The following is a 7,546-nucleotide window of genomic DNA, read 5'->3' as shown; positions in this document are numbered from 1 at the left end:
GAAGATCACACATCTTAAAGCTACCAAGTTTGAAAAACATTGGGTTAGAACAGGGCTGGGGAACTATGGCCCCTTTATGACCTGTGGACTTCAACTCCCAAAATTCCTGAGCCGCCATGGGGCCATAGTTCCCCACACCTGGCATTAGAAAGTAGCCATAATTCATTATCCCTTGTATCACTAGAAGTCTGTGTGCCAGTGTGCCACAGACTAGCAAATGTAGACATTGATCAGAATTTTTAAATCTAGCAATCTTGGTGCAACCTGCCACGGAAGTCTTGGTCCCAAGCCTAGTTTACCAGCAATAGTTAAAGAAAATGGTAGAAAAGGATCTCCGTCTCAGATCCATGGTAAAACAAATGGCAGGCTCTTCTATGGGGTACTGTCAAGACAGACTACTATTGGTTTCTACATGAGTCTTCTGGGCAAGTCTTAGTCTGGCAGTCATGGTGCTCCTGCTCCTCCTCTGCAGACATGTCAAAGCAACAGCACCATGTAGCCATGGAGAGGAGTGGGCAGCAATTTCAGGAGAGGATTTATGTCCACAGCAGATGAAGAGAGCCACTGGGAACTGGGCAAATGCCATCTCCTTCCACATCACCATCATATAGTAAGGCTTAGGTTAGGAGAGGATGGAAAATACTTCTCCAACAATGAGGAAAACCCAAAGTTGGTTGGCCTCAACTATGGGTGGGAACCAAAGGAAGCCTGCATCATGCAGAATGATTCTGAAGAGCAGAACAGCTGTGGGCTGAAACTGGAGGGAATATGTCATTGTGCCTGGTGACAGTACAAAAATGCCAATGCAAAGAAATATCACATCTTGTTGGAGACTTGGGATTTCTTTGTATTGGCATTTTTGTGAAAAGTGAGTGTTGCCACGTTTTTAAAGACGGCAGACCATATGTCACAGTACAATCCTTCCTTATAGCAGAAGACATTCTGCAAAATCAATCGAGTTTCATTAGAGAGTCACACATTCCATGGTAAATTATCCTGGTTACAATTAATTGGATTTGAAATGGATTTCACAGTGGGAGACAATCCCAGAGCTGTGTTATTGTGAAATAATAGCTTCAAATGAGGAATTTGACCTAATTTGAAATAACCCCTTCAGAGTATATATCATTGGCTACCTAGTCCATTCTTCTGGTTTGAATGCTGCTGAATTGCTTTTGTTACCTTCCTTCACCTTTGGGTATGCTGGAATGCTGACAACCAGATGTTGTCTACCCCTTAGCCTCTTTGTGGACTGTTTCTATTTCAGTGCAACTAATATCACAGGGAGATAATGACCAAAACAAAACAACCCTCTCCTTTTATTTTTCTCTGCTAGGCTACATAAAGTGCTTTCCTTTCCTTTTCTTATTTGGAAACCAGATGTCTGATTATCAGAAACCCTGCAGCAGGGGTCCCTGGGAGGCAAGCAGACTATTCTGCCAGATGTTGGGAAGGGGGCCAATTTTAATGTCTTCTTACCCTGGCTGATTCTGGCTTAACTTATATGGTCAAACAATAAGCTATTTGGTTTTGATGACAGGAAAATAAATGGCTGGTGCAATCTCTGATCGCTCCCTAGGATTAGGATTGCTACTGAGGTTTAAAAAGAAACAAACCAAAAATCTTTTTTATAGGTCTTTTTATGGGTCTTTCCCAACTTTTTATTACAAATTTAGAAATAGGTAATGGGAAACATTTGAATTACTTTCATATATGCAATACTGTGCTTCTGGCTTTTTTTCTGAGTAAAGGAAAAACTCTACTTTTGCACTTGAGTCTATTTTGCAATTGAGGTAGCATTGTGATAATAGAATGTTGGATTATCTAAAATTGCTATTTATTATAGAATTGTCTAAAATAATTGCCTACTACAGACAACTATAGAATTTTCTTCTACTTCTATACAGCGCTGCAAACACAGTTTGTTAGCTGTCTCAAAATAATTACTTCATGATCACTTAGACCCCAAACTGAGCAAAACTGAAGAGATACTTACAGTTTTCCAAGAAGTTCGGGTTCTCCAGCTGTGTGAGAATGGAAGACCTCACAGGATCGTGTTTATTGCTCTTGGCTTCTTCTCACTCACTGCTGAACTGCCTGGAAAAGCACAAACCATAAGGCAGCCACATATCTCAGAAGACTTGTTCTCTCTCATCCTAAAGGGAAGGCACAGAAGTTACAGGAAGGCAGATTCCAATTGAATGTTATAATCCATTTCCTAGCAATAAAAAAGCTTGACAATAGAACCAATTTCTCAGAAAGGTGAAGCGCTCTCCCTCACCATCTGAATTCAAACAAAAATTGCACAACCATGTGTTGTAGACGCTTTAACTTGGATTTCTATATTCCTATATTGGGTGAGCAGGTGGATTAAATGGTTCAACATGAAAATTAAGGTTTTTCATAGCACTATACTAACTAGTCTCAAGGTTTTAGCTGAGCAAATTTGGTTGGAACCTGGTTGAGAAAGGCTGATTTAATGTTTTAATCACTATGGAGAGGATTGCCCAGAGAACTTTAGCTCTTGTGCATTATAAAGAAGACTATAAGCACACCATCCTCAATCCCCCTTTGTCCCCAAGCTTTCATGGACCATAACAGTGTACTTTATTTGGTAGAGTTCTGTTCTTTCTCAGCATTTAAATAAATAAGAAACATTTCCTTGCAGGAGAACAATAGGCCTATTTTCTGTAATTTGCCTTGAAAGAGGAGGAAAAACTAGAAGTATGTGAGGGATTCAGTTGGCAGCTCCCAAAACTGGCCCCTTCCTGACTGGTGATGATGGTGGACTTAAGAAAATCAATCTCTCTGTCTCTGTCTCTCCCTCCCTCCCTCCCTCCCTCCCTCCCTCCCTCCCTCCCTCCCTCCCTCATGCCACTCATCTTGCAGTGCGGAAGTTGTGCTCTTCTCAACAGCTATTGCTACTCTGCTGCCAAGGCCCCCCAATCAATGTGTCTGCAAGATTGGGTTAATCACATCAAATATTTTTAAAATATTTTTAAAACAATCTGAAAAGTGCATAGATCTTATGGTAAGTAACTTGTTTGTGCTGCGTATGTGAAACATATATGAACTTACTTTAATATATTTACAAGACGGTGTCCCTAAACATTTTTAAAATCTCAAACAATTAAATGGAATTTATATCAGATAGGCAAAGATAGGATTGCACCCTCCAATTGGTAGTTCACTCAGTCCTGAATGGGTTTTAAAAAATTAATTAACAAACATTTTGCTTTTATGATTGCAAACCTTGAGAAAAGATTCTTCATAAATGTAAATGACTTGCACATAAAGGGGCCTGCTTATCATATATCTTTCCAAGTTGACCTTTTTTTTTTACCTTTCCTTAGTCCAATAATCTCATTTTGGAGATTGTTGTGCTTCTCCTTTGTCCATCTAGCCATCTATATCTATATTTATATGTTTTAAATGACATCTCTGGGAGGGGAGTGATAATTTGTTATGGAAATTAAAGGCCAAAACTTTCTTAAATCCCTAGCTGCCACTAATGGAATATTTTGAAATATTTTTGCCAATTAGGCAGAGGTGTTGCAGCAAGGTTAGTGCACTTTGCTGAATCTTATTGACAAAGTACTGTAGCCATACAAACTGGGATGGGGGTCTAAACACACACGGAGACTGAAATCATTATTAATGATCTATAGAGAAAGGGTGTACTTGGATAAACAGTCAACATGTACCTATCAGCTCTAGTATAAATGACTAAAAGGCACGGATGACTTTTGGCTGCTTTCTCCAACTCAGTATGCTTTACAAGCAGTCAAAGGGTTTCTTTGGGAGCATTAAGTAAACTTTATGCTTGTCTTTCTTCCTCCACATTTGGCAAACTGTATGAGATACCATATACTTTCTGTCAACTCTCTAACATTGAATGTTATTGCTTGACAAGAGATGAAGAAGTAGCTGTTTCATATGTTAAACTTGCTTTAAAAGATTAGTTTAAGGTTGGGAGGAGGGATGAGTAGAAATGCACTTTCAAGGCCATTTCTCTAAAGAAGATAAGGCCTTGGTGGTCTTCTAATGGAAGGGAAACTGATTCTTTAAATTAATTGGAGAATATGATTAATGACAAAATTAGAAAGGTGGAGAATTGTGCTTTAATATATTATGCAAGGGGTGGAGATTTCAGATTCCAGCTTCCTTCGAGCAAGCATTTGCTGGTGTATTAGGCTAATAAAGGACTTTTAAGGTAAACAATGCCTCAGAGTCACTTGAAAAGCCCATACATCAGAAACTTGACATCAAGCTGGAATCCACACTACTTTTTAAACTAATTAGGGAGTCCCAACCTCCCGTCGCTGTCTCCAAGTTTGGGAGGCAGTCTGGCAAAGAGTTGGGGAAGATCCCATAATGGAGGGAGTAAAAGAGCCTTGGTGGAGCAGTGGGCTAATGCCTCCTTAAGTAACACCAGCTGCCTGCAATTAGTGCAGGTTCGAGTCCCACCAGGCTCAAGGTTGACTCAGCCTTCCATCCTTCTGAGGTAGGTAAAATGAGGACCCAGATTGTTGGGGACAATAAGCTGACTTTGTAATAATGCCGCTTGGGGGGGGGGGCGAAAGCCCTAATAAGCAGGCATATACATAGAATGAAGGCTATTGCTAAGCACATTGATTTGTGCTTCTTAGATTGTAAGCCTCCCTGAGTCTTCGGAGAAGGGCGGGATATAAATGGGATTAAAAAAAAATTGCCTGAAGCCAACTCTCCAGCACCAGCCGCCACCCCAGTTGGGGAAGGGCCAGCGAAGAAGCCGGCAGGGAAAGAATTTCAGCAATCCTCCCAGCTGGGAGCTGGACCCAAACAACCAGGAGAGTGGATTAAGCCCAGCAGAGACTCCAGGAGCCTCGGAGCAGCCAGGCCAGCTGAGATTGAATACTCAGGTGAGTGGAAAATCCTGTCTGCAGATCAGACTGCTTGCCAGTTCCATAGAGACAGAGGACCCCAGCCTGGGGCCTCTGCAGCAATGGGAGGTTGGGAAGCACCCACAGCTGGGGGTGGGGCAGAAGCCTGGAGATCAGCAGCTGGTGGGAGGACAACAGCAAGGGTGGCAGCAGCAGGACCCAAATGTGCAACCCCTGAACATACAGCAGGACAAGTGAGGCCAGCAGCAGGGGGGGCCCTGGCAGCCATTAATTCAGCAACCAGAGAGGGGTGCAGTTCATAGCGAAATTTTGGAGAAACTTTCTTAAATTAATTGGATCATCTCAAGGCCTATCAACTGCTTTTCACCCGGCTACTAACGGAGCCGCAGAATCCGCCAACAAAATGGTGGAACAATACCTTAGATGCTACATCTCTTACCAACAAACAAACTGGACCAACCTCCTCCCTTTTGCAAAGGTGGCTTACAATAATTCAGTACATAGTAGCACCGGCTACACTCCTTTCTGTGTAGCCACAGGGAAAGAAGTCAACCCCATACCTGAATACCCACAGTTACCCTCCGCTTCCCAGACTCTTGATCATTGCGTGAAGGGTTGGGAAGAAGTTTGGAAAAATACAACGGTGGCCTTAAAAAAGACCTTTGAGACCTACAAAAAGCAAGCTGACAAAAAGAGAGCTCCCCAAAGAACATTCCAAGTCGGGGAAAAGGTCTATTTGTCAACCAAAACTTATGCCAATAAGAAATTGGGACCGAAATTCTTGGGGCCTTTTCCCATTGTGAAAATCATCAACCCGGTCACAGTAAAATTGAAACTACCCAGACTTTTGGGGAAAATTCACCCGGTGTTCCATTGTAGCTTGCTGAAACTTTTTTTTAAAATCCCATTTATATCCCACCCTTCTCCGAAGACTCAGGGCGGCTTACAATTTAAGCACAAACCAATGTGCTTAGCACATTGAACCTCCACTTTAAGATCTCCCACTAAGAAAGCACCTGGACCCCTCATGGTAGCAGGTCAGACCCATTATGAAGTGAAATGTATTCTTGACTCTAGAATCTTTAAGGGAAAATTGCAATACCTAGTACAATGGAAGGGATACCCATTGTCTGAAGCCATTTGGGTGAAATCTACTGATGTGAAAACTGACAGACTTATCAAGAGGTTTTATGAGAAACACCCCAACAAACCAAAAGCCAGTTGCTAACTTGTATTTTGTTTACATTACAGGATCTGTCCTTTTTGTAAGGGGGGGCCGGATGTCAACTCTGCTAACATTGAATGTTATTGCTTGACAAGAGATGAAGAAGTAGTCATTTCATATGTTAAACTTGTGTATTGCTTTAAAAGATTAGTTTAATGTTGGGAGGAGGGATGAGTAGGAATTCACTTTCAAGGCCATTTCTCTAACTAAAGAAGATAAGGCCTTGGCGGGTCTTCTAATGGAAGGGAAACTGCTTCTTTAAATTAATTGGAGAATATGATTAATGACAAAATTAGAAAGGTGGAGAATTGTGTTTTAATATATTGTGCAAGGGGTGGAGATTTCAAATTCCAGCTTCCTTCGAGCAAGCATTTGCCGGTGTATTAGGCTAATAAAGGACTTTTAAGGTAAACAATGCCTCAGAGTCACTTGAAAAGCCCATACGTCAGAAGCTTGACACTTTCGATATGCTTTTTATCACTAGATTTTGTTCCTTCTTAGTTTCATATATAAATTACTGAAAGAATTTGGGAAATGTTTTTCTTTCTAAACTACAAATGTTATGTATCCAGTGCAGGCATCTGCATAGCAACAGCTACTAGGGGGCGTTGACCTGGACGGTTTTGGTGGGAACCTTAGTTTCGGCGGGAAACCTAGGGCCAACCCCATTGGCTGGTCACCTACCTGGCTAGGTATTTAAGGAGGCCAGGTAACCCTCGTTCCTCAGTACGCTACCCCCCCTTCCAATAAAGAGCTGAACACGTACTCCGGCTGGCGTCTCTTCCTTGCGTCGGACCCACTACATTACAACAAACCCAATTGTCTGTATTTGTTTGTTTGAGTTTGTCCAGCCAAGACCATAGTTTAAACCTGATCTTGGTCTTGAAGGACCCTATTCTTTGTCAAAAATTCAGCTTCTACACTGGGAATTCAATGGTGACAAAGATCTTGAAGCATTACACTAAAAATGCCGCAACACTTTGTGCAAATAAACAGAGGGAATGAGGATTTTGCTTTCCTAACAAAAGAATTATTTCAGGAATAAACTACTTGCATAATGACAGAGTGAGATTTCTCCACAGGAATTTGGGAAGTGGAGATAAAATTAGCACACAAACTCAACTTAAAATAGAAGTGTCTTTTTGAAAACAGTAAGAAGTATAATTTGGAATTTACCATACTAGTTTTCTTTTTCATTAATGAGAAACCTCTGCAGCTCTGAGCATCAAAATAAAACAACTCACTTTGGAAAAGGGCAAATATTCCTTATACAGTAAAGAAGATACTTCTGTGGTACCTCGTCCTTTTTATAGCAGGAAGAATGGATCAGAGCAAAAGTAAAATAACAGAGTGAAAGTTCTGGAGTCACAGTCCTGAAAAGCATGGTCTCATTTGACAATTCAGTTCCCTCTGTCAAGCAGCTGGAAATAATAGAGCC

General features: G+C 41.3%; 1 protein-coding gene across 1 annotated transcript in view; it reads left to right on the top strand.

Moving 5' to 3' along the window:
• The window catches only part of SFXN3 (sideroflexin 3), a 37,207-nt gene extending 30,343 nt beyond the window's left edge, over positions 1-6,864 (top strand). The window contains exons 15-17 of the transcript XR_014492664.1: positions 2,890-3,031; positions 4,650-4,901; positions 6,135-6,864. The gene's annotated coding sequence lies outside the window, so the exon portion shown is untranslated. The remainder of the gene's footprint in view (positions 1-2,889; positions 3,032-4,649; positions 4,902-6,134) is intronic.
• Positions 6,865-7,546: the final 682 nt, after the last annotated feature.

This window comes from Vipera ursinii (assembly GCF_947247035.1).
Source record: "Vipera ursinii genome assembly, chromosome: 5".
NCBI lineage: Eukaryota > Metazoa > Chordata > Lepidosauria > Squamata > Viperidae > Vipera > Vipera ursinii.
The sequence above is the reverse complement of the archived record's forward strand: the minus strand, read 5'-3'. Positions and strand labels throughout refer to the sequence as shown.